The sequence below is a fragment of the Leptonychotes weddellii genome, chromosome 5 (genome assembly GCF_054177405.1).
Source record: "Leptonychotes weddellii isolate Sample4059 chromosome 5, ASM5417740v2, whole genome shotgun sequence".
NCBI classification, from domain to species: Eukaryota; Metazoa; Chordata; class Mammalia; order Carnivora; family Phocidae; genus Leptonychotes; species Leptonychotes weddellii.
In genome coordinates, this window is record NC_138373.1 from 132,388,147 (window position 1) to 132,415,694 (window position 27,548).

At 45.1% G+C, this 27,548-nt stretch overlaps 1 long non-coding RNA gene across 2 annotated transcripts in view; it reads left to right on the top strand.

Moving 5' to 3' along the window:
- The window catches only part of LOC145721860 (uncharacterized), a 55,761-nt gene that overhangs the window by 18,085 nt on the left and 10,128 nt on the right, over positions 1-27,548 (top strand). Inside the window, exons 2-3 of one of the 2 annotated variants that reach the window (XR_014145824.1) lie at positions 18,869-19,223; positions 24,185-25,629. This is a non-coding gene — a long non-coding RNA (uncharacterized LOC145721860). The remainder of the gene's footprint in view (positions 1-18,868; positions 19,224-24,184; positions 25,630-27,548) is intronic. The other variant, XR_014145825.1, reaches the window with a different exon arrangement.

The following is a 27,548-nucleotide window of genomic DNA, read 5'->3' on the forward strand; positions in this document are numbered from 1 at the left end:
TTCCAGTTATAAAATAAATAAGTCATGGGGAGATCATGTACAGCATGATGACCCCAGTTAATAATACTGTATTGTATATTTGAAAGTTGCTGAGAGAGGGGCGCCTGGGTGGCTCAGTCGGTTAAGCATCTGCCTTCGGCTCAAGTCATGATCCCGGGGTCCTGGAATCGAGTCCCGAATCCGGCTCCCCGCTCAGCGGGAAGCCTGCATCTCCCTCTGCCTGCAGCTCCCCCATGCTTGTGCTCTCTCTCTGTCAAATAAATAAAACCTTAAAAAAAAAAAAGATGCTGAGAGAGTATATCTTAAAAGTTCAAAAAAAAACAAAAAAAAGACGGGACTGAAGTTGTGAAAACAAAAGGGCTAGGGGCCACAAGGACTTTGGTGTGGGTGGTGCCCCACCATCTGCCTGGCGCCCCGCCCTGATTCAGGCTCGACCTTCGGCTGCCGCAGGGCCCCACCTGCAGCGCAGCCCCAGCCCAGGTACTGGGCCCAAGCCTGCTCATGGGTGGAGGATACGCAAGTCCACCTCGCTCATTCTCCAGTCAGCTGGGCTTTGTTTGGAGTCTGTTCTGAGCTCCTGCATTACGGCTGTGAGGTGCCCACCTTATTCCTATTCCAGGCTCTCCCTGGTGTTCCAGTCCTACCAACTGAGTTTGTCTCGGTCATTCTTCCACATTTCACCTCTAAGTTTCTCTGAAATCGGAATTCTGCCTTTTCTTTTAAGCCCTCCCCAGCACTTGGGGTCTCTTCTCAAGCCCTGTCCTTGGCCTTGGGGCTCACTCCGGGCTGTTTGGTCCATCGATGGCAATTGCCTGCCAGATTCCTCCTCTTGGGGTGGCCTGCCAATGGCCTCCAAATGGCTGACCTGCCTCTTCCCTGCCCAAACAAAAACTCCCGTCGACAGCCTGTTTCAACTGCCTGGCGGAACTGCCCTCAGAACCTTCCCATCCATAAAACTGGTTTGGTTCACCACTGAGTGAATTCCCAATGCCGCGACTACTGCAAATGATGAATGCGTTACCTCGGTATTAAAAGTACCACCACACATCGGCTTTTGAGGACACAGGTATGCCATAAGCTCTTGTAAATTCCCCGTAAGAATTTGGACTTGCGCAAGGCGTCCAACAGAAACGATCAGAATATATGTTGCTAGTGAGCCTTGACTTTGTGGGCCCAGGCCCACCCATACTGCTGAGTCCTTCATGGCATTATGTCATCTTCCTTGACACTGCTCAGGGGATTAGGACACCAGTCATATGCTACCAGCCACCACTTCTCCAAAAACAAACTTGGGAATAAAGTCACGAGAAGAAATGAGGACCATTTGGAAATTGGGGAACCCACATGTTCTCTGGGAGTTTTTATGTTTTGTCTTTTTCCCAACTGGAGAGCATTTTAGAGAGATGCTCTAAATTTCTATGTGCATAGAAATATTCAGTGAGTCATGCCTAGTGTTGTAGGTCTATTCCGGTGCGTGGGGTTTCCAGAACAATTACATAAGCGTTAGCATAGCCAGGAACTTTTGACATTTGTGGCAGCTTAATGGAGTTCTTTTCATCATTGCAAATATCCTAATTGTTGTTTCCTTAAATTTAAAATGCATAAAACTGGTAAAGTAGTATAAATTGATTTTGAGGCATTTCTATCAAATGTGCTTTGTTGGCAGAGAGACTGAAGAAAATTTGTTTGAAATGAAATACAGGTGATCAAGCTGTAACAAATACAATAATCTAATCATCTAGCAGAAATTGCCTTGGAGCATAAATTGTACATGAGACATTGTTCTTTTCCTTCTCCCATCCATCAAGATTTCCTTTATAATCTGGGTGTCTGTAGCATGTTGTTTACTTAGCATTAAATATGGGAGCTATTCAATAATACGGTTTTGAAAATGCTGGGCTTCTGAAAGCTACTGGAACACACCAAACCCTTGCTTTTATTTTTCAGAAGATAGCCCAGGAAATAATGGGATATTTCAAGTACCACTAACATGTTTGTGGAAATGCTAGTTACCTTTGTTTGTTTGTTAGTTTGAAGATACTCAAGTTCCAACGTATCTTCCAATAAGAGAAACTAGAGAAAGATCCAACTAGAGCTATTATCGATTCGTCTTTTCCATCTCAAAAGTGAGCCTCCCCAAATCCAGGGCTTAGGGCCTTTCTAGGGACAGAGAAGTCCTTAGTTCTTGTAGATGTTGTGTGTCTTGCACAACTTCCTACTGGTTTATTTTCCTGCAGATAAGAGGTTGTAGTTATGGGTGTCACTGTATTTATTGGTCCAAAAGACTGGTACAAAGGACAGGCAGGCAGAGAGGGCACTGACTCAACAAAGGTTGCCATCTGCCTGTCCCTTTGGAAGGGACAGGACAGTCCATCGAGTCCAACTCTGCACACCCAAGTGCTGTTGGATTCTTTCCACATGACCACAAGCACTTGAATACCCTTCCTCTGTAGCAAAGCCTGTAGGCACAGAGCAGTCTGGGAATCCCCATAGGTGAGGCTGTGTGAACTACGTGGGCTGTGGTTGCAGAGATGAGAATGTAAATGGGATCACAAATATAGTAAGTATGCTTGTGACATATAGTCATCATTACAGTTTGCTTGTTGATGTTAGACTACTACGTGCCATCCAGGACTGTTTCTAAGAATCTACTGAACATGTACCCCCAGGGCTTAGGAGATAAGATGAAAAGAGGAATTTGGTGTCCTTGCCAAGATTTCTAGATAATGGGGAGGATTTTTTTTTTTTAAGAGGAAATGATATTCATCCCAGGGTTGGGAGGATGGAGTGAGAAGAAGACAGCCTTAGCGAGTAAGAAAATGCTGCCAAAACCGAGGCTGACTCAGAATGTACCCTCTAGACCAACAGAAAAGAGGTGACAGGAGCTGTCCTACTCTGTTTCACTGAAAATCTCCTCATCCTACTGTTCATATTCCTGGCTTTCCACATCTGTAGTCACCAGGTCCAACTAGCTCTGTCTTCTCTGAGTCTGGAATCCATCTTCGCCTTCTCATTTCTCCAGCCACTGAGTTCAATCTGTCACCATCTTTCACCTGAATTCCTGCGGTAGTTTCCTAACTGGTCTTCCTGCTTTCCACCCTCCCCCAACAACCCATATCTCATCAAGGGGATCTTTTATTGTTTAATAATGGAAATTTATTGGGAATATTTCTATCAACCCTCAGAATAGACCAGAAGACTCAGAAATGGATAGAAAATGGTGGGGGGTGGGATAGAATAGGTGTAGGAGCTGTTCAACAGTGTTGTCCGTGCCCTGCCCCAAAATGAATGATCTTCCATCATTTCTGGGGAATTGTTTTCTAGCTTACTATCCTCTTTTCAAGATTTTGATTCTAAGGAGTGAACATTTGTTCCAAGTTGGTCAGGTGGCTATTTGTGGGTGAGTAGAGGGCTCAGGGCACCCAGATTTAACAGTCTCATCACACTTTCCAGTGAGGGAGATGTAATCCTTCAAAAGAAAATAAAAATGGAGTAGATAGGGGTGCCTGGGTGGCTCGGTCAGTTAAGCGTCTGCCTCCTGCTCAGGTCATGATCCCGGGGCCCTGGGATCGAGCCCCGCATCAGGCTCCCTGCTCAGCGGGGAGTCTGCTTCTCCATCTCCCTCGCCCCTCGTTCATGCTCTTTCTCTCGGTCTCTCAAATAAATAAATAAAAATCTTTAAAAAAAATTTTTTTTAAATGGAGTAGATAATGAATTTTCAAAAATCAGCATGTGCCCACTATATGTTGATTATAGAAGGGGCACCCAAGTGCTATGGTAATATATCTATTATCCCTTTGTTAACTAGCTTGTTAACTTATCTCTCTTCCCCAATAGACGCTGAAGTCATTGAAGGAAGAACCATGTCTTACTCATTTTTGTATGGCCTGGCCTCCTACAGATACACACAGTAAATATTCATTATACATTGTACAAAAGAATGAATCAATGTCCATTTAAATGAAAGTTTTGTTTTTGTCTAGTCTGTAAGCTTCTGGAATTACTTTATGGTCCCCCAGCCTTCGGTGATCCTTCTTCCTGACCTAACTTGCTCAGCACTGAACTCAGTAGTACTCAGTCCACTCACCCTCTGGGTGCTCCCAAAGAGAGAGAGAGAGAACCAAGAGACTATATGTCAAATACAAGATTCTTTCTGCTCCCATTCAGCCATCTTTTCTGTCACCATTTGATCTTCAGGAACTCGTAACAAGCATTTGTTCCTGGGATGCTTAGGAATTCTTGATAAGTTGATACCTATCTTACTTGAGATTATACAATGAATGGAAAGAATGTGTTTTGAAATCAAACAGATGTAGGTTCCAAGATGAACCTATCAATTACTAGTTTTGTGACCCTGGATACTTTTTTTTAACTGCTCTGGATCTTGGGTAACATGTATGTTCACTGAAGATACTACAAGGGTAAATGAAATAATACATGCAAAAACACTTGTCAAAATGCTTGTCACGTGACAGGTGTTCAGTGAACATCAGCTCCATTCTGCTTTGGTGGCTTACAGTGACAGAGGCATGAGAGAAATCTGCAGTGCTAGAGTAGGTAATTTGAACTGAAAGGAAAAAGAGAGAAAAGCCGAATGAACATAATGATTTGCTCTAACATGAATCAAACTCAATTATTAGCTTTTCACCAAACTATATACAACATACCAAAGTTTAAAAAATGTTTAGGGTGCCTGGGTGGTTCAGTCGGTTGAGCGTCTGACTCTTGGTTTGGGCTCAGGTCATGATCTCATGGATCGTGGGATCAAGCCCGACTTGGGCTCTGCACTCAACATGGAGTCTGCTTCAGATTCTCTCTACCTCACCCTCCCACTCTCTCTCTCTCTCTCAGATAAATAAATAAAATCTTTTTAAAAAATTTTAAGTGGGTTTAAGGGAGAAACAAGCCCATATATATTTCTAAAACAACAGAATTAGATATTCCACAAATTGGAACCTGCACAGGCGTAACATTGGAAGAGATTTCTTCTCTAAAGTGTGGCGTTGTTTTGTTCCACTGGGATGAAGTCCTGAGTGTATTTTAAGTTGCTAGCTACTACCAGCAGAGAGGTCACTCATATGGAAACCCCAAGAGAGAATGGATCTAGGATTGGAGAGTCAGCAAGCATTCAAATGAGCACGTTGCCTGGGGGGTGGGTGTGGGGGAGGGGGCTCTCTCTGCTCATTAACTTTTTTCCACTCCTCTGGAATGCTCAATTTTTTTTTAATTTATCTCATCAATAAAAGAACATGTTAAATTAGATATGGTATAATTAATTATGCGATGTAATAAAAATTATAGTAAGGTTGGTTCTAGAAAAAGGAATTAAAGAAACATTGACAATGACTGTATTTTTGTTTTCTCATTGAAGAAATCACAAAAAACTCAAGGTACTGCAGTAGAAAGATAATTTGAGTTTCTCTCAAATTAGATAATAATAATAATTTAAAAAACCATGTTGCCCTGAGGAGACATAAAATCAACTCGACAGCTCAAAAGGAGGGCATGATCCCCACTTCTGTCTCCAATCTCACTCCTCTTGCCCACTTTTCTTGTTCTCCCAAATTCTAAGCTGCTCACACATGGCAGATTGTGCATATGGTCTCCTGGTGTGGGAATGCCGAGTGTGCTAATTCATGGTTTGGAAGAGAGAGAAGGTATGGGGTAGAGCCGGAAGACGGTGAGCTACAAATAGTGTGAGCCACCTCCACACCTCTCCCTGCAAAACTACACCACTTCTTCCCCTGCCAAAGGGGAGCCATGGTGCCACAGTAGCCTGAGGACAGAGAGGCTTCATTTTTCTTTGGAGAAGGACTCTTCCCTGATAGGAGAAATGACTATCAATCATGGTGCCTTCCCTTAACCTGGCCAAGGGGAGGATGCATACATGATTGAAAGTAGGTCTATCAGATGCTCTTGACCTGGAATTCTGATGTCAAGAGAAATGACACAAAAACTCAGAATGGTCCCAGATCATTTACTCTGGTAGCATCGGCCAAAGAAAACTGCCTTATTCCTAACACTGGAATTCCTAGAGCTTCCCTGACACTTTTATGAAGATCCTCAGCTTCTCCTGTTCCGTGAGCTACTCTGTATCCTTCTAATAAATTCATTTGTTTATTTACGATATCCAGACTTAGCTTCTGTTATTTCCATCACAGAATTTGGACTAAAATAGCTTCTCAAATGCTACAGGCTCCAATATGCAATGCTAAAGGTCAAAATTTGGGAGGTGGGGGGAGTCACTTAGGGTCAAACATTCACTAAGGCACCAAGTTCAATTTTTCTCAAGCCATTCACATCCCATATGTTGGCTTTATGACAATTCTCACAAGCCTGGGAAGGCAAAGGAACCCCATTTTCTCAGGATTAATCTGATTGAAATCACCGGATTCTCTACTTCTGCCAGTGTAATTCCAATAAGCCCCACAGATTCTAGCAAAAGGTCAGTGGTGCTGGTCTAGGTGGGAAGTTTAAATCAGTCTTGTAAGAGGCAGAGCCAAAGCCGCATGGTAATTATATAACAGATTATGATGGAAGAGTAGCCACTGCAGTTAGGTCAAGAGGCATGTAAAAAAAAATCACTGTGTGGGCACCTTTTCAAACCGCAACCTTCCATTAGGAACCTGCATTTCCCAGAAGATCCTCAGTCCTTCATTTAGGCAGCAATTTCAGTCAGCTGGAACCACGGTTTCTGCACGACAGCAAACTGAGAGACTGTATTTTACTTTCCTATAAGCAACATCTCCTGGCATTGGCATTTTGTATCCCTAAGATGTCACATGCTTTTGGAGTTATTTTCAGTTTTGGTTTGCGAAGTATCCTAGATTAGCAATAACCCAACCTTCTCCTCCTGGAGGTTAGGGAAGGAAGGGGGAAGGCATGCATAGGAGAGGAGGCTCCTGAAACATTTACCAGAGCCTTCCTCAATCGGGTAAAATTTCTTCTTTTTAAAATTTGTTTATTTTCACTGCAGGTGACACTCCAGTGCCCAGGGTCTCCGTATATTCTTTCAGTCAACAATTTGTTGAGTACTTAGTACGTGCCAAGCACTATAATCTGTACCAGGCACTGGTAAATGAGGTGGGCAAGGGGCTTCGCCCTGGGGAGCTTCTAATCCGATGGAGGGAGACGTAAACAAACACAGTTTCAGACCTGCTTGGCACCCAGGCAGTCCCTGGGTCTAGCCAGTGGGTTAAGGGGAGTCTGATGTCCTGACTTTCCAGGTAGAAATGGTTGTGTGAAGGAGCAATTAGGACAAACGCTTCAGGCGAGAAACGATCAAACCAAGCAACTGTTGATGGCAAGTAAGTTCAAAGAAAGACTTTCAGGGAAGGTCTTACTTCCACTGACATATTTCAGTATTTCTTTGTTTGGCCCATTTGGAATCTAGCAAGCGCCTTGCCTTTGTAGAATGCTCTGTGATTTGTGCAGAGCCCTTTCATTTGGTCATGAGAGGAGGGCTGCACACATATTACCCTGATTTCACAGACAAGAAGACGGAGGCTCACTCAGCTCTCCCAGTGTTTCCAGCCAGCTTCACCGCAGCCGGACTGCCCCCCGTCCTGGCCCGCGCCACGGTCCTCACTTCTCTTCTGCCTCTCTCGTCACCATCTTTTTCATCTGGCACAAAGTCCTCTGCTAGTGTGGGTTTGATCGGGATCAGCCACGGTATTTTGATTGGGACATAGAACATGTCCCCCGACATGCACACACTCCTAGAAAGTACATAACCCGGTAATCTGCTACCATCGTTGGTCAAAAATTATTACTTTTAAACCTTTCTCTGCCTGGCTCAGAGGACAGTTGAGGAAAAGAACCCCATTGCCAGTGGGGCATTGGCCTTCCCAGCAGGGATGGTCACACAGAGCAATCCAGAGAGGACACTACGAACCTAATTACTGTTTTGCATCAAACACTAGAATTATTCATCGCAGCAACATTTCCTCTGAATTTATAACAGTAAGAGTCCTGGCCTTCCATGACCCATTGGCCTGATTCATCCATCCCCATAAAAATTGATTAATTTCATGAAAGTAGGATAGAAACCACGCATAGGTAAACCTTTGTTGTGATAACATGGCCTCGACTGTGCTCGCTTGGGCAGCACACAGAATGATCATATGGCCTCTACTAATGAAAGGTAACGTTTATCTAGCACCTGTTGTAAGCAGGGGTCTATGCTAAGTGTTTCATGTAATTCTCTCATTCCATCTTTATCCCAACCTGTTCAGGTTGGAACTACTATCATAACAGTTTTACAGATGAGGAAATTGGGGTTCCAAAGGGGACCTGTGTGCTCAACAATACAAATCTACGCAGGGGTGGAGCCGTTCAAATTACGGGCACAGACTATTCGAGTCAGACCTTCACCCAACTCCGTATTTTAGGCACAAGGCAACAGACGTCCTGGTAGAGGAAGGGTCTGCTTAAAGTCATACAATAGGTCTTCACCAACTGAATGAGACTTTGCTTCCACGTGGCCTCTCCCAACTCAAGAAAAGCTAGAAAGAGTCTTCGGTATTTGCCTCCAAATTTCCAGAGGAATATCTTTGGAGAGTGGGAGTTGAGTCCATGCCATGGAGAGTGGGGTTCTGACAAACCGATGCTCATGAATCTAATGATGAGGTCATTTACTCAATTAAAAGAAATATTTCTAAACAACCATAAAGGGGCCGTTTTCCAGCAGGAGTCCCGATCCCACTTGGATGTGTTCTGAGAAGAGCGAGCCTGGAGAAGGATTATCTGTTTCATAAGAGTATATTTTTCTCAAGCTGTCAGGGGAGTCGTCTTTGAAAAACTCATAAGCAGAAAGTTAACTTGTAATAAGCTGATGATGATAATGCAGATTTTATTACTTTTGTTGTTTGGGCTGTCTTCCTCTTCTTTTTTTAAAAAGGAGCGCAATAACCACACTGGATGTTAACAATCCATTAGCTCTAAAAGGAACATTTTTAGTTCCCAGAAAACTCATTTTACCTCCCAAATCTGAACCTGTAAACACAAAAGCTCTTTGTCTTACAAAAAGGCTTAGTATTAGTTGTTTCCACAAGATTAGCCCCATTGATCCGAAACAACGGCGCTTCGGAAAAAAATGTAGGACATTATCAGTTTTAATCATTTGTCCGGGAAGCTGCGCTTGGACTAATGTTATTTATCCAGCTGGGTATACCAACTAGGAGGGAGAAGATCAAAGCAGTCGTCGACTGTGTACCATCTACAATCTGTCCTGATCATCAGTCAAGCCTGGAGCCCATGGGCCTGATGACAAACACCTTCTTACACATCCTTTTAGGACGCTGCTAAGTGGATGGCAGGGCTATCCGTAATGGCCACAGTCCCCTCCAAGGATTGCTAGGATCTCTTTTCAGGTCATTCTGAAGTTCTGCTTAGTTTTCCACATGGTCAGCGCACAGGAAGCACAAGATGCGAACACTGACATGACATGCAATTTGCAGCAATAGGCCCCTTGCGATTATTAAAAAAAAAAAATCACACATAAGAAGGGGTGTGGGAGGAGGCCTGTGGCACTGTGTGTGCCACCTCTAGATGGGGCTGCCTCGGCCCTCTCCTGCGAGGAAGGCTGAGCTACCACCGCATCCCCGCTCCTGTCCCGCCTCCTCACTCTCCCTAAGGGCAGGATGGCAGGACGGCAGCATCTCGGACAGCATGGGAAAGGCACTCCTGGGGGCGGGGGGACAGTCCTTGTGTGTTCAGTGAAAGCATGAGGCTGGGGATGGGGGGACCCACACAGAAGATGGCTCGGCCAAGAAAGGAAAAATGGAAAGAGCAGAAAAATAAATCAATGAAAATACACGTCACATCAATACAAAACCCACAGGAGGCATTTACCTGAGAAGCAAGAAAGCAAAGGAGGCAATTTAAAGTAGAACAATGTATGGGTCTCCTGGGTGGCTCAGTCGGTTAAGCATCTGCCTTCGGCTCAGGTCATGATCCCAGAGTCCCCACATCAGGTTCCCTGCTCAGCGGGGAGCCTGCTTCTCCCTCTCCCTCTGCCGCTCCCCCTGCTTGTGCGCGCTCACTCTCTCTCTCTGTCAAATAAATAAGATCTTGAAAAAAAAAAAAAAAGTAGAACAATGTAAAAGTGACAGGCAGCACAGGGCTCCCTTCTCCCGCAGGGCTGCTGGGTGGGAGAATCCATTCCCACCAGGCACAGGATTGCTTTCCGAAGGACGCCAGCCTCGCCCAGATGCTTGGAAAGGAGCTTGCAGGAAGGTAAGAGGGAAGTGATCGCAGAGAACCTGCCGGCTGGCCCCTTCCCTTCCCGAGTTTGAAAGCTTCTCAGAGAACTTTCAAGGCTGACAGCGAAATTTAATCAGGGTTAAATCACTGAAATGATGATCATGTTCTTATGTAACACAAATGAAAATTGAATCTGCCAGTGCCTTCCCTACAAAGTAAAGGCACTGGCTTCTCAGAGCAGCCCCGCCGTTTGGAAATGTTTCCAAGTAAGGGGAGACAGGAAATGTGGAAGTCTGGTTCATTGCTAGTGTCTTCTAGGGACTGGAGTCCTGGAGGTTAGACAGGCAGGGTCCACAGCAGGTGTTCTGGATCGACAGTGCTCACTTGGCTCTCAGTTTAGCAAAATTCTTCCTACGTGGCATCCTAGCTACATTCTATATTTGAGACAGCTGTTTTTCCTTAGGAGCTTCAAATGTTTTCTGCAAAAGGAGCTTGCATAAACTGTGCTACCAGGGGCTTGGACTGAATGAAACATCGGTTCCTTTTGATTTTGCACCAGTTCGGTCATTTTAGAAAATGTGCAGGTCCCGTTCCGGTTCAGACTGGCTTACCACGTGATATATTCTCTTTAGACATCAGTGTTGAGTCAATAGTGCTATGTCACGTACCTTTGATGTGACGAGATGGCCGCTTTACCTCTGTAGGCGTCCTCGCCCAAACCCATAACCCTTGTCAAACCATGAGAAAGACATCAGCTAAACCCAATGAAAAGCATCCTGTAAATTACCTAACCAGTAATCCTCAAACTGTCAAAGTCATCAAAAACAAAGTCTGAGAGACTGCTACGGTCTAGAGAAGCCAAAAGACACATGACAACTGAGGTAATATGGTGTCCTGGGTGGGATCCCAAGAACAGAAAAGGACATTAGGTAAAAACTAAGGACATCTGAATCAAGTATGGGTTTTAGTAAATAATGGTGTATCATTTTTGATTCCACAGCTGTGACCAGTGTGCCATGCTGTTGAAAGATATTAACAGTAGGGGAAACCAGATATGGGGAAAATGGGAACTCACTGTACTATCTTCACCATTTTTCTATAATTCTAAAATTATTGTAAAATTAAATGCTCCTTAAAAAATAAATGTTAGAAGTTAGTTTGGCTCATAGTTCTGTGAAACCAATCATTTGAGTCCATGTCAGGTTTCCACTTTGGTTGGCTTCAACTCCTCGTCCCAATGTCCCATTATTACTGATATTTGACCAAGAGGAAAATTGACACAAATAGGACTGAACACAAGGTGAGGGTTCATGTGGTAAAGGCGAAATTTCTCTTCTAGAACTCCTCTCTTTGCTTCTCCACTCCAGCACCAGCCGTTATGGGCCTCATCCTACATCTCCTGCAAGGATGCTGGGTTATAAAGGAATTTCAGATGATACCTTTTTAAGGGTCTATGTCTTTCAATAGGATATTTTGGAATCCTAAGGGGTGATTTTATAATAGTAGAATTCCCCAAACAAGAAGCACTTGGTTAAGAATAAAGAATGGCTCCAATGGCCTTCAAGCCCTTTCTACTCATTGGGCCGGCCGCTTCTCAAACGATACGACGTCCATCAGTCGGAATTAGGGCAGTGGCCATAAATCCTGACTCCTAAGGTCATGAGTGCCTGGAGTCTGTCAGGGATAACGTGACTTCTCATCCTGCCACGTGCCAGCCAGTCAGTGTGGGAGTGAGTCCTGGAGTCCGTGACAGCAGGGGACCGGAGTCAGCCTCGAAGAGTCAACCTGTACCTTGCTTTTTGGTCTTTAATAGCCTGAGATGTTGCCGCCAGCTAACTAACCAACGTCTGCAACTGCTACCATGAGGATATGATAGACTTTGGACTCATAAATCCTGAGTTCAAGTCCCCACATCCAAATTGGACACTTCCTGGCTGTGTGGTCCAGGTCAGTTTACTTAATCTCACTGATCTTCGGGTTTTTCATCAGGAACAAGACTGGTCATTATCCTGCTGTGAAGGATTGCTGTGAGGATTAACCACACAGAGTGTGCAAGAGCCCCTTGCTTGAAGTTTGGAATAGAGTAGGTGCTCAACAAATATTCTTCTTGCTCCCCTTTCCCTTCCTTTTTCACACAGCCAGGACAATGGGGACAGGCACAGCCTGGACAGCTCAGCCCCTTCCACAAATGACACTCTCTGTTCTCACAGGACTAGCATTTCTAATAGGATCAGGAATTCTGCTAATTCATTGATCATTAATCCTGAGGGGTGCAAATAATCTCTTCTGATTTGTGCAGAACCAAGCAAATGCTTCCTTAGGGTGTGCATGTATTTATTATTATTTTGTTGTTATGCAGTGGGAAGGTCCAGTTTTATCCCACCAAAAATTGTCTGGGCAGCTCTCTTGTTGGACAATGAGGGTCAACTGAATCCAGGAGCTATGTAAAGTACACACAAAAAAGGGCTGTTCAAACCAAGACAGGGACTGTCTGCTAACAGGACACCTTGCTGCGAACGATGTCACTGTTCTCTGTAGAACTGTGGCAACAAATAAGCAAGAAGCACAGTACCTAGGAAGGCTAAGAGTGGTGGGGAGAAAGAAGCAAAACAATATATATATTTAAAATAAATTAATACAATACAATACAATACAACAAAGTAAAATAAAATAAAATGCAAGTGGCCGGGCGGGTTGAACGAGAAAAGAACGCTCAATGCAAAGACCATCTGAAGGGGCAAAGCCTGGAGAAAGTTCTGACCTGAAACCCTGCTAGGGGCTCAGAAGGGGAGGCTGTCCCAACACACAGGCCATTTATATTTCTGCCTGGTGGCCACTTTCTCGGTAAATGTGTTTCTGTCACGCTAAGCGTCTCAGGGTGTTGGTCCTCTGGGAACTCCTCTTCTCTGCAGCGTGGCCGACTGCACCCTACAGTTTGCATCCAGCGGACAGAAGAAAGCTCCTGTCTTCCTATAACTGGCATTAAAATTAAACAACCAGACTCTCGGTGGTGTTATTTATCACGGTCTGCATGCCATCATGTAGACCAAACTTGATCTTGAGGGATTCTACAGAGATGTTGATACTTATGACCCAAAGGGGTCTTCTGAACCCCTGTGGGTGGGAGAGACATAGATTTTAATGGTTTTAGTGCCAAGTGTCCTTGCTGTGTTATTTCAGAAAACTTTTTAATCAAACAGGTATACATGTTTACGGTGAAAGATTTAGGTAGTGAGGACCAGCTAAATAACTATCACCCGTTATTTCATTAACCCATGATAACGTTGCTGTTTTCTTTTTCTTTTAAAACTATGTTTATAGGGGCATCTGGGTGGCTCAGTCAGTTAAGTGTCTGCCTTCAGCTCAGGTCATGATCCCAGGGTCCTGGGACAGAGCCCGGTGTTGAGCTCCCTGCTAAGTGGGGAGCCTGCTTCTCCCTCTCCCACTCCCCCTGCTGTGTTCCCTCTCTCGTTGTGTCTCTTTGTCAAATAAATAAAATCTTAAAAAAAAAAAAAAGGTAGTCGGGGGGGGTGCCTGGGTGGCTCATTTGGTTAAGCGCCTGCCTTTGGCTCAGGTCATGATCCCAGGGTCCTGGGATCGAGCCCCGCATCGGGCTCCCTGCTCCGTGGGAAGCCTGCTTCCCCCTCTCCCACTCCCTCTGCTGTGTCCCCTCTCTCTCTGTGTCTCTCTCTGTCAAATAAATAAACAAAATCTTTAAAAAAATAAAAAATAAAAATAAATAAAACCATGTTTACAAAAAATAAAAATAAAAAAATAAAGCTATGTTTACATTTTTAGGGGTGCCTGCGTGGCTCAGTCGTTAAGCATCTGCCTTCGGCTCAGGTCGTGATCCCAGGGTCTGGGATCGAGCCCCGCATCGGGCTCCTGCTTTGCGGGAAGCCTGCTTCTCCCTCTCCCACTCCCCCTGCTTGTGTTCCCTCTCTCGCTGAGTCTCTCTCTGTCAAATAAATAAAATCTTTAAAAAAAAAGCTATGTTTACATTTTTAATATAAAAGTTTAATAAAAAATGTGAAAAAGAAGAAAAGAGTGTCCATAATTATGCAACCTTGACTATCAGAATTCTGGGGTTTTATTTCAGGTACTTTTTCCATCTCTACGAATAATATTCCTTCTTTCCCAGGGTTGCATATATACAACCTGTATACAAACTGTATGTACAGTTGAGTACCAGGACATTTTACCTGACATTGCCGCAAGTTTTTCAGGGTTAAAGGTTTCTCTCCAGAAATCTTTATTTCTAAAGTCACCCTAATGTCACAGACTAGTTGTACTGTTGCTTATATGTTAACTATTCCCCTATAGCTTGAAGATAGTTTGTTTCCAGATTTTGTTGTTAAAAATACCACTGTATCAAAGTAGTCCATCCCTAAAAAATTTTTTTAAGATCCTGGAAACACTATGATTTTGTTACCTCAGTTGTTTTGCTTTATGTAAGTGACCCGGATGTGCACGGTGCTGGGATACCGGAATGAAGGAGATACAGACTCTGTATTCAGAAGACTGTAGTGGAGGCAGGATAGGGTGGAGACAGATGCTTATACAGCATATTTTAGTTCACCTTGAGAAATACAATAACAGAAGTAAGCACCAAGTTCTGTGAACCAATGCATTAAAATCATGTGCATGGTATCCAGCACAGAGTAGGAAACGCTCAATAATGAAATGACAACCATGATGATGATTGCAGCCATCAATCATAAATACTGGTTTCCATGATTCACATTTACAGAAAAAATAAATAAAAGCAAGACAGCACCAAAAAATACTCCTTCAATTATGAAAATCAATGATAACCAATATATATGCTTAGCCTATGCTGGCAAGTATCGAAGATTATCAAATTCTTTCTAATTCCTAAAACAAAGTTCCTCATGGAACAAAAGCTCTTTCCATAGTAATGTTCTAATGCCATGATGTCATCCTAGCTTGAATGCGGTCACACGGAATGACTTTATTCTTCTGAACATGACATGGGTCAGACAGAGCTATTTTCAGAGAAGAGGTCAATTTAGTTATACTTTTATTTCTTCAATATATAAATTATATATATTATACATAACATATATGTTATATATATATTACACATAATATATATAAAATAAAACTAGTGAATCAAGGCAGATCTGAGAACGCTAAAATTTTCCATAGGTAGAATCTTATTTTGCATTTAATTCCTGATTTGCCTCGTTTCCTTTAGCAGCCACATCTGCAGACCTGAACCATGGTTAATGTTTAAAAAGGTACAGCGTGTTCTGGTTCACAACCCTGCTCATTTCCTCTTCCTGATGGTGCCCTTGTGATTGCAGAACTCAAGTAAGGCTTTCATGACATGAGAATACATGAGAAATGATGCTTGAGTCATTGTAAATGTGAGATTAAGGTTGCTTGCTGATAAAGAACGCGTAGCCTTAAGGAAAAACTTGAGTCGGCTTGGACCTCTCTGGAGATAGTTTACTGTAGGCAGGGAAGCCATCCACAGCCACCACTGAAATATGCGTAAGGATTTCGGGCAGGAAACGAAGGAAATGCTGCATTAAACTGTTGGCACAGTGGGATTTAAATAATCCAAATATAGACTCTGGTGAGAATCGGATCAGGGCACTGCTTGGTAGTGGCTACCCTCTCCTCTGCAGCAGCAGAAAGAATTACACGGTCTGCCCATCAAATCCAGAATACAAAGTGCTCTCAAGTCCTCCAACGACCCTCCTCCTTCGTGTATTGATCCTCTTCTCATTAATGCCCTGGACCCTGTTCCCTGAGAGTGGCACAGTGCAGCTATTAACAGTACCCATAAATGCTCCGCTCTGTCTTCTTCTTACCAATCCAATTAGTTCCACACCCTTAAAATTTTACTCAACGCTCAACTCCTCTAAGAAGCGTCCCCTGATTACCCTGTCCTTCTTCCTTGTCATTGCAAACCCTTAGCCATTGTTTGCCCATTGATTGGCGCTCTTACTGCTGGGTATTTCCTACGCTCAGCAGGAGGCTCAGTCCCACGGGCTCCGTGGTGAGTAAGTCCCCAGACACTGTCCTCATGGAGGTCACAGTCCACACACAAAAGATAGCCTAATAGAAGGCGCTAAGGGCAAGGATGGAGATAGACAGGTGGAAGCACAAAGACTGTCATCCTCTGGGGTGTCAGGAGGCTTCCTGGAAAAGCTCAGATAAGTGGGAGTTACGCAGGTAAAGGGAGGTGGGGAGAGGCACGCCGATTTGTACAAGAAGTGGTGCAGGTCAGAGACAGATACGACGGGCCCCTTGGCCCCCCCGCTTCCCCCCCCACCCTGTGCTTGGTTTATCAGGAATCTTCTACCTGCTGATAAGAAGGTCTCTGAATGTGGGTTCTTTTCGTGCAGTTGAATTATAAGCTCTTCTAGGGACCACAGTTTCTACTTATTTTGCTTTCTTCCCCACAGGTCTGCTATTGTCCCTAGTGTTTGCTAAAGCACTAAAGAGTGTTTCCAAAGAGTGTGTTCCACCATCTTGGGCTACACTGCTGACTCACTAGTCAGCCCCCGCGCGCTCTGTCCACCAGCACTAGCAAGACCGTGTGGCCGTAGACAGATGCAGCGTGCTCTCCGCTGCAACCCGAGACCCAGGCAGACATGCATGCCTTTGACTCAAAGCACGTACGTGCTGCTTCCATGGAGGAACCATCCAAAGCACTTTCCAGGAAAGTTCCACAGTCCTCATTAAATACCAGCTTTCTGCTATTTCATATTCTTAGCCTTTGTGATGATAATTTGCCTTTTATATTCAAAATCCCTGCCCCAATAATTCCATCAGGGTTTCATTGGATAATAATAAAAAAAAAATCCACTGAGCAATATGGAATAGAAGTTTCAATCATCATCCTACAGAAACAAAGTCATCATTTTTTCAAAGTAGGATCTTAAAAGCACCCTTTTTGTTGATGTGATTGCTAGCTACCTCAAACATCGCAAATGTTGGGTGGTCACTGTTGTCTCTTGATCCATTTGATTTTATTTAAAGTTAGAAATACTTTGTGGGCACATAGGCCAATATCTTACAAACCTGTGAGAGCTTTGTGGAGTCCCCCTGCTTCCCAGCGGGCAGGTTGGATGCCTCAGACGGAGGCTGAGGCACGAGCTGTGGGTATTGCTTCTGGCCTCCCGTTTGACCTCTAGGTAAAAAGACCTCCCCATTCCAAGACTGCAAAATTGCCATTGTTCATGGATGGTTAATCCTGACCCCTTTTCCCACTGCCTGGGGTCAAGGGTGGAGGAGGGAGGAGAGTTAGAATAGCAACAACAGGGCAAACTCATTAAAAAAAAAAAAAAAATGGAGACAGAGTGGGAGAGAGAAAGCACCAAACAAGTTTTACAGGCTTTGCCGCTCCAAAGCTGTCATTTCAAGGTTATAGCTTTAGAATGACAGAGGAGGCATCTTTCCACCTGAGCACACTGGTGGAAACAGCCAGAAGCTAGCTTGCCTCTGGAAAGAAGAAAGAAAAATCCTGGAGCTTGGAGCCAGGTGGGGGAATTTTGGCCACGGAAACCAGAGCTTTCAGAACGACCACATGATGCTTGGAGACCTTTGTTTCTGATGGCTCCCTAGCAAGGTCATACGTAGTATGGAAATCAAACTAATGGACTGTTTTAAGTTCCCCAGCCGGACTTTCCAAACCCAGGTGATCTTCCAACAGGCAGACACTTCACGAATGAGATGGTGAAATAAATAAAGCCAGGTGCTCACCCAAGGCCTGCATCATGAGGGGGAGAAAGGCAGAGAAAGGCGTTTCCTTATCCAGTTAAACTTCCCCGTTCCCAAGTCAAGTAATTCCTATCAAATACATTAGACCTTGTACGTGAACACTCCGGGAAAGCCAATAATGCTTTCTGGTTGGCTTTTGCTCTCAGCCTCAGTGTCCTGATCAGTACTTTAGAGAGGTTAACACCTAACTCAGCGAGATAGTTACCAAGACTACACGAGGTAAGCTTTTCAAGTCCTCCCACAGTAGGCTTCTTCCTTTTCTCCCACCTTTCTGACTCCTACCGTTCTTACCATCTTGGCAGTTGATTACATAACAAACTCAGGGCACCTGCTGGCTCACATTTTCACTCCTGGAATGGTCTGAAAACTCAGTGAGGACAGGAACCACGTGGGATGCGCTTCCCCCTGAGATGATCCCTCTGACAGAGTAGAGAGACGTAGGTGCTGGTCGCCATGTGTTTCTGTACCTGCGATGACCTGCTTGTGTGACTTTTCCTCCTTCTCAATAACATAGCAAGGGTGGTGGTGATGAGGAGAGCCAAGGCAAGAGAAATGTAGATAAAATTAAATTTCCTTACAACCTGCAAGCCATTGATGAATACCAGAGACCAGCAGAGCAGGACATTCCTCAAGGGGCTCACAACCGCCTTAATGTTAATGCTTTGCTAGAGACTAAAGCAACCTTAGCTCCACAATAGCCAGACGAACAGGATCCTCTAAGTCTTCTTGAACGTAGGGGAATCCCTTTAGAGACTTCCCCCAAATATATAATCAGTCAGACCTCACAATCACAGCACAGCTCTTTCTGCCCACGGGTCCTGTCCCCATGCCATAATAAAAACACCATTTTGCACCAAAAAAGTCTCAAGAATTCTTTTTTTTTAAAAGATTTTATTTATTTATTTGACAGAGACAGAGCACACAAGCAGGGGAGGCGGCTGGCAGAAGAAGAAGCAGACTCCGCACTGAGCAGGGAGCCCGATGCAGGGCTCGATCCCAGCACCCTGGGATCATGACCTGAGCCGAAGGCAGACGCTTAACGACTGAGCCACCCAGGTGCCCCTAGCCAAAAGGGCATTTTACAGAAAGCTTCACAGCTTTGCTCTTGAATCTTTTGAGAAAGACCAGCACTCTTGCCACTGCTATATTGAAGCTGACAAGCACCGGGCAGGGACTGTCTGGGAGACGTGGGCTTCTACAGACTGATGCCTCCTAGAGACAGGTACAGAAGGACATTTGAAAGTGCCACGTCTTTCATTTCACAGGTGAGTAAGCTGAAGCCGGAGACCTTGTTTTGCCCAAGATCATAGGCTTGTTGGAGATTGAGCTAGATAAGAGAAAACCCATGGCCAATAGTTTCCGGCTCCATTCATTTTATTCAGAAAAGGTTGATTAAATGTCTACCATGTGCTTAATATGTTGGGGGTACAGCCGAACATGACACGATCCTTCTCTTCAGGGAGCATCAGTCTAAGGGGGATGAGGAACAAGAAAAACAGCCGGTCATACAACAATGGAGTAATGGAAGTAAAGGGTACTAGGAAAGCCAGGCAAGAAGAGTGAGGCACTCAGTTGCGGATCAAAATCAAAAGGACACCAAAATGTCAGTAACCGAGATAAGGAATATTTTCGTGCTAAAGACGGTATCATTGGGGGCGCCTGGGTGGCTCAGTCGTTAAGCGTCTGCCTTCGGCTCAGGTCATGATCCCAGGGTCCTGGGATCGAACCCCGCATCGGGCTCCCTGCTGGGCGGGGAGCCTGCTTCTCCTTCTCCCTCTGTCTACCACTCTGCCTACTTGTGCTCTCTCTCTGTCAAATAAATAAATAAAATCTTTTAAAAAAAAAAAAAGACGGTATCATTATGACTAACTTTTCCCTTTGGTTCAGACTCTAGTATGGCTCAGCAAGGCACTCTTGCAGCTTCTCTCTTTATTTAACGTGTTAATATTTTGTTAACTGTGGATTTTTTTGCATTCATTTTGGTTGTTTAAAATATTACATTAAAATAATCTTTATGTTGATGGCTGAGTTCTTCTGGTGCCCCCCTCTAAAATTTTGTACCTTGGGCAAGAGCCTCACTCTAGCCTCCAGGGGAATCTAGCAGAGCCAGAGTGGGGATGGGAGGAAAGGGAGGGTCCTTTATGGGAGTTCCAGCAGAGGTCTAAGGTTTTCAGATTCTGCTTCCTTGAGACCTACGGATTCAAAAAGAGCCCCATCGGGGGAGATGTAGGACATTTTCAGCCAGAGCAGCTCAGCCTTGACCTGTTTTGTTTGCTAACATTTTGTGTAAGGGCTTGTCAAATTCCTAATTTGGTAGACAAGGATCTTCAGGTCTAAAAAAAGTTCTTACAGCAAGGGGAAAAGATTAGGTTCAAATACAGAAGACCCATCACATCCATCACAGGGCCCGAGTTCGGAGTTGAAGGATGGAGGATACAGGAGAAGCAGGCAAGGCCTCCAGTCCCCAGCGAGAGAAGGAACACATGGAGCCTACCAGATGCTGACTGACCTGCTAGAGATGACAGGTGTCAGAGTTCAGCTCTTTGCTCTCCACCCAACTCTCCTACAGCACCCTGTTAGCAGACTCATTTGACAGACGTGTCTGGTCATTTAACTGGACCGTGTAGTTTGCATCCCCTTATCTGTCCACCGAAGAAAGGGTCTAAAAGGAGAGTTTTTAAAAATTGGCTATCATAATAGAAAATCTGCTTTCCTTAGACAAATGCTGAATAGATGATGATTGGGGCAGGGGGCAGAGCCAGAGAAAGAAAACATCTTAGAAATGATTCCTAAAACTGAATTAAGTGTAATCCAGCCAGATTTGGAGGGGGGGGCACCACATTGCCCAACTCCAAGGGGCGACCTCTCAGTGTTGCCCGTGTAAATGGAACCCTCTGGAGTCATATGACGCACAATCCGTTGACTACACAGCTATGGTTTATGACGGTTGCCTAAACACCCACTAGGAAAGAATAGCTTGTGTCCATATTTGGCTAATTCATGCATCCTAATCCATGCATCCTAATTCAAACTATTAGGCTCTTTCAGTTTTTAGCAAGCTAGACTCTCAAATTCTGAAATTTTTCTCTAGCAAGACTTCAGTTTTCATTCTCTTGGATCCCTGTAATTATTAGGGATGAAGGAAGTGTGTGTGTGTGTGTGTGTGTGTTAATAGTGACAAGCGATTAAGGTGACAGGGGAATCCGGGAAGCCACTGAAAGTCGTCAGCTAAGAAAGATTTCAAGATCAGGGTCAAACTTATTATATTGGTTGGATTATATATACAACAAATCTGATAAGATCGAGTTTTGGAGGAGAAGATGTCAAAAGGGACCCTCATAAATTCCCAGCAAGCTTGGTATTTCTTAAAGGCTATATGGGGCTATGTGTTTAAAATCTAAATTATATGCATACAAATAATTTTAAAGCAGGTTTTAAAACTATGTCTACAGTGACCCCACCAAAAATACATATGACTACAGGAGAAAGAATGGTGAGTTTATATGCATTTAAATGATGGTTCTCTGGATAGTGTGGTTATGGGTGATTTTTCCCTCCCCAGCTTTATTGAGATATACTTGATCTAAAGCATTGTATAAATTTAAGGGGTACAACGTGTTGATTTGCAAAATTATATATATCAAAGTGATTACCAGTAGAACTTGAACTAACACCATCATGTTACATAATTACCACTTCTTTTGGGGAGTGAGAACATTCAAGATCTATTCTCTTCGCAACTTTCAAGTATATACCACAGTATTATTAGCTATAATCACCATACTGCACCTCAAATCCCCAGAACTTATAACTGGAAGCTTGTGCCCTTTGACCAACATCTCCCCATTCCCCCCACCCACTAGCCCCTGGTAACTACCCTCTAGCCCCTCTTCTATCAACATTTTTATTTTTAAATTATTATTATTTTTAAAGATGTTATTTATTTGAGAAAGAGAGAGAGCATGAGCAGAGGGAGGGGGCAGAGGCAGAGGGAGAAGCAGGCTCCCCGCTGAGCCAGGAGTACGATGTGGGGCTCGATCCCAGGACCCTGAAATCATGACCTGAGCAGAAGGCAGACGCTTAACGACTGAGCCATCCAGGAGCCCCTCTATCAGCATTTTTAGATTCCACTTATAAGTGATCTCATACAGTATCTTTCTCTGTCTGACTTATCTCACTTAGCATAATGCCCTCAAGATCTATCCCTGCTGTAAAAAATGGAACTGATTATGTGAGATTTCAAAGGTCTTTTCAAGAAGTTTGCTCTACTCTCAGATGGAAAGCCATCGTCTGATTTTGAGCAGAAGGCTTCTAGAACCTGGCACATTCTTCAGTGGTATCACTCTGGTGGTGCAGGGGATCAAGGGCACAAAGAAGAAGACCAGCTGTGAGGCTATTTCAATAATTCAGGCAAAACATTCTGGGGGCTCAGAGCAGAGAGATGGTGACCGTGGTGCGGGACTAGAATTATTCTGACAGTGTGCCTGACGGAACTTGCTGCAGGTTTGGATGGGTACTATGAGAGATAAAGAGAGATGAAGGAAGGCTCCGAGGTTTCTGGCCTAGTTGGAGTTGCCACTGACTGAGATAGGCGGAGCAGATCGGGAGGAAGACTGGGGGTTCAGTTTTGGACATGTTGTATTTGTAATGTCAAGGGGCAGTGGGATTTGGAGTTCAGGGGTCAGACAGGAGAAGGAGCCCGGGACTGGAGTTACATTTGTCTGTGAGTTAGCAGTGGTGAAACAGGACCCATTGACCTTGCATGGGTGACGCGCTCATGGGCTCAGCAGTCCACAGCCACTCAGATCTGGGGTCTCTTAGCCCTGGGTCCCTCCACTCCACGGATGACCCTTCCTGCCTGGTCTCACTCAAATGTTACCTATACACTCCTCCTGTGAGTATGTCAGGAAGAGGACCCCAGGTAAGATGCTTTTCTGGTAGGATGCTGGTTGACCCGGAGAGCCACAGCTAGGGAGCAGTCCAAAGCCATGAGTGCTCCTGCCTGCCTGCTAGCTAGCTAAAATATGTGCATCTGTTGGCTTTGGCTTTGTGCTTTAAGTAAACTCTATGCCCAACATGGGGCTTAAACTCACAACCCTGAGATCAAGAGTCGCCTGCTCTACTGACTGAGCCCGCCAGGTGCCCCTGTGTGCATATGTTTGACCTATTTGTTCTGAGACTTGCTCGGATCATGACCCACCAACTGGTTGGGCTCAAATAATGCTGACTGGCCAGTTCGAAGAAACTGCACTACCAGGAAGAACCTCATAATCTCTGTTGATCAGGTTGATTTGGGCCATTTGCTACAAATAAAAATAATCATCTTATTTGATATATATAATAGATATTTTCTCAGTAGTATATAAGGTGGATATAAAAGCATAGAGAACTTTACTACTTTTTGGACCTACTGTACATATTTTACGTTTTAAAAGTGAGCTGCCTATGACCTAGGTTTAAGACAACCCACAGCCACCCGTTTTAACCAGATTGCTGCCCAGGACCCCTGTTCTGCGGGGACTCTGGCACTGCCCCCCGCCCCCACGGGGCTTCTGAGTACTCTTCAGAAGGCCATCTGCCTTGTTTCCACAATGCGCCACTTATCTTTGAAACAGCTGTTCCAGAATTCAGATTTCCAGCTCCAAGTTGGCATTTCTCTGATCCATTTGTAACCTATGCACTATTCATGTTTGGATTATATTGGATAAGTTTGGAGGTTAAAATTGATTCATGCAAATGGATGACTGAGTCAGCAATAAAAACATGACCTAGAATAATCTCATGGTTTGATATGGCAAAAACATGTCTTATAATCTGTTTAACAGCAAATTTGATACTTCCTGAATGTGTCAGGCAGAACACACCTTTTTTTTTTTTTAAGATTTTATTTATTTGAGAGAGAGAGAGAATGAGAGACAGAGAGCACGAGAGGGAAGAGGGTCAGAGGGAGAAGCAGAACCCCCGCTGAGCAGGGCCTGATGTGGGACTCGATCCCGGGACTCCAGGATCATGATCTGAGCTGAAGGCAGTCGCTCAACCAACTGAGCCACCCAGGCGCCCCCAGAACACACCCTTTTTTGTTAGCAGGGAGAAAAAGGAAAACCGTATTTTTCTTCTCGTTCACAATCAAGGAAATTACTAAATGAGAAAATCTGGTTGTCCTCAGTAGCACACTTTCTTAGGCTTTTCTTTTCAGCCTGGATTCTTTTTTTATCTTCTCACGCAGGGGTTGGAGCAAAGGCACCTCTCATGCCTGCAATGGTTGCAATAACCTCGTTTCTTATTATAAGTATACCTGCCTGATTCTGACCAGGGATCAAAATGAGCATTGTCAAAAACGGGACAGGTTGACGTTATGTGCCGTTCGGTATGACACGCACAGAGGAAGAGCACCACTTCCGTGATATTCCTGGCAAAATGCATATACTATCATAAAGAAACCCATCATTCTAACCCAAACTGAGGGAGATTCTACAAAAAAAAAAAGGTGTGAATTCTTCAAGAACATTGAAGTCATGAAAGATAAAGAATGGTTGAAGAATACTACAGAGACATCAAAAGTAAATGTGACACATGATCCTGGATTGGATCCAGAAACAGAAGGGAAAAGAAATTTTTTTTCCGTACATACCAGAACAATAGGTGAAATTTGAATGCGGCAGGTGGACTCCGTGGTGGTACCATATGTCAGCTTCCTTCATCTGAGGGCTGACCTGTAGTTATGTAGGTAATGTCCTTGTCTTCTAGTAAATACACACTGGCATTTCTAGTGGGACTGAGGCATCATGTCTGCAACTTTTAATTGTTTCGGGAAAATAGATACATGTGGGTGTTACTGAACCTGGACTGGATCGCCCGAAGGAAGAACCAAGCGGCACCCGGAGATCTTGGAGGATCGGAGGCTTATTTAACGCCGGTGGGCTCAGAGGAGAATGGTCTCCAAAGGTCTGAGCCCCGAGCACAAACAAAGGGGGCAATGTATACACTTCTATTTCTGCATACTTGGCACTTTTGGCACGTGTGCGAAGCACGGCAGGGAGAAGAACCCAGAAGAGCCCCGGGGCAGGGGCTGGGACTCTCTTGCTGGCTCAGTCGGCCATCTTAGGACACAGATTTTGCTTATCTTCCCCCACTTTGATGCCCCTTTAAACACCTAGATTAGAGGGCATCATTTTCATCTTCTACGGGACGATAGTAAGGAGTAACTGGAGTCTGATTTTAGCAGTTTGAGTAGTGATAAACCCAGTAAGGGCTGGAGTGATTCCCACCGGCAATGTACTCATTCCTGTAATTGGGTCAGAGTTTCTTGGACCACCTCCGACTCATTAGCAAGGAAAAAACATTCCTGCTGTAGGAAGAGGCAGAGCCCCCCTTGCGCGGCCGTGAGCAAGTTGAGCCCGCATCTGTTTTGGAGGACCACTGAAGCCAGTGAATCAAGTTGGTGCTGGAGGGCCAGGGCCAACTGAGTGAGGGCAGAAAAATCCTCTGTGAGTTGTTGAGTTAGACCCTGGTACTGAACCTGAGACATCCGGTTGCCAGTGGCGCCGAGGACAACACCTGATGCAGCCGGCAGGCTCACGATAAGAGGGATGGCTGCGGGGGAGCGTCGAGGGCGGCTAGGAAGTCTCCATATGAGTGGGGCATCGCTCCTGGGGAGGATTGAAAGATTGGGTAAGAGACTGACAAGCATGCATGATTGATTGCGCGGGGTGATGCAGATGTATACACCTTGATCACCAGCCAGAAAAGTGTTAGGCGCACAGACCCGACTGTGACCCATGACAGGAGAGGAAGAGTTTCCATACAGCAGTACCAGAGCCAGAAAGGGATAATCTGAGGTCCCCGGTGCCGAGGTGGGAGGTGACATGGTAGATTGGTTGAGGATGACACCTAGGTATTGGATGGGACTGGGCTTTATACAGATCCAGCAGTCAGACACTAGGGGTGGATTTGAGTGGTTAAGTGCTTGGTGGGAGGCATTAATCACACCTAACAGTTGCGCTATAGATATTTGCTGCGTGTGGGTGGGGGACCCGGGGATGCGCCAGGGCGAGTTATTTTCTGTCTGACTCTGGGGGTTGACTGTAAGGCTTGGAGTGAACATGGACTTAATCATAAATTTGGCCATGGGGTCGGTTCCCATACGGTGATATTGGCCCAACAGGAGAACGATTCCTGTAGCCCATGATGTGGCATTGGGTTCTAAGACTGACATACATGTGATTGTTAGAGCAAGAGGATGGGGTGGCATTACATGGCGTTGCGTGACAAGGAAATCTGGATGTCACTGTGCTGTTTGAGGTGCCACCACCTGGTGGACCATCATTCCATTCCCGGCCAAGTTGCCACCCATGACTCGCATCCCCCGGCTTGTGAGCAGAACTGAGGGCAGGTGTTTGGCTGTTGAGGCGTAGGGCCCCCACAAATGGAGATATCTACCAGCTGGTAACCTGAGTGAGCACCGTCTGTGAGGTTCCCAGGGTGTATCAAGAAGCTGGCATCCATCAAAATGGAGGTTAACCTTTGGTGTGTGCCCATCCCAAGTGGAAGAAGTCAGTGGGGGCTCTGGTGCGGGACTGAGGGGGATAAGCTGGAAAGTCCATTTGCCAGTAGCGGTGATATGAGAGTTTGCCCCCCTTGCCTGCCCGGGCAGCTAGAGGCAGTGCGGAGGAACAGCACACCAGGCAGCAGAAGACCGGAACTGACTGGGGCCAGGAAAACCATGGTGAAATACACCCAGGAGTAGACAGCAGAGGGCCAATATAAGTGGGATCTATGACCTTAGGTAGAGGGAGCCATCGTGGCTAACCCGTCAGCAGATGAAACCCGTGGACAAGTAAGTGCAGTAATACACCCTAGGGTCACCCAATAAGCAATGACAATAGTGAGTCTCTGGGGGAAAGTCCAGTCAGGAGGGGCAACAGTGTAGAGTCCAAGTCACAAGATGAGGGAAATCATGCCAATGAGAGCCAGGGACCACAGTGAGCAGGTGTCCATCAGTCATTGGGGTCTCGTCGAAGGTGAAGCTGGAGCGGGTTCGTGAAGTCTGGCTGGACTCTCCACTGGCGTGGCTCCTCGTCCGAATGATGAGCTTTCTTCACTCTGGAGTGGTGGACCCATGGGGTGACACCTGAGACCTTGAGGGCAGTAGGGGTGGTTAGAACAACAGTGTGGGGCCCTGTCCACTGCGGTTTGAGGGGGTCTTTCTTCCAATCTTTGACCCAAACTGAGTCCCCTGTCTGGAAGGAATGTACCTGAGACCCTAAGGAGATTGGGGCCCTCTCAATGGTGTACTTTTGTAATTTATTTAGGGTGTCCCCCAGGGCCTGAAGCTGCCTTTATCCCTTTATCTCCAACCTGATGCAAGTTTCCTGGAAGGCTTCCCAAGCACGGGGGAGGCCGTCCATATACTAATTCAAAAGGGGAGAAACCTAGTGTCCCAGGCATGCAGCGAGCACGCAGGAGAGCTAGGGGTAACAGATCTGGCCATGGGAGGTTAGTTTCCTGACAAAACTTTGCTAAGGTTCCCTTGAGGTTGCCATTCATCCACTCTACTTTCCCTGAGCTTTGGGGCCAGTAAGCGGTGTGGA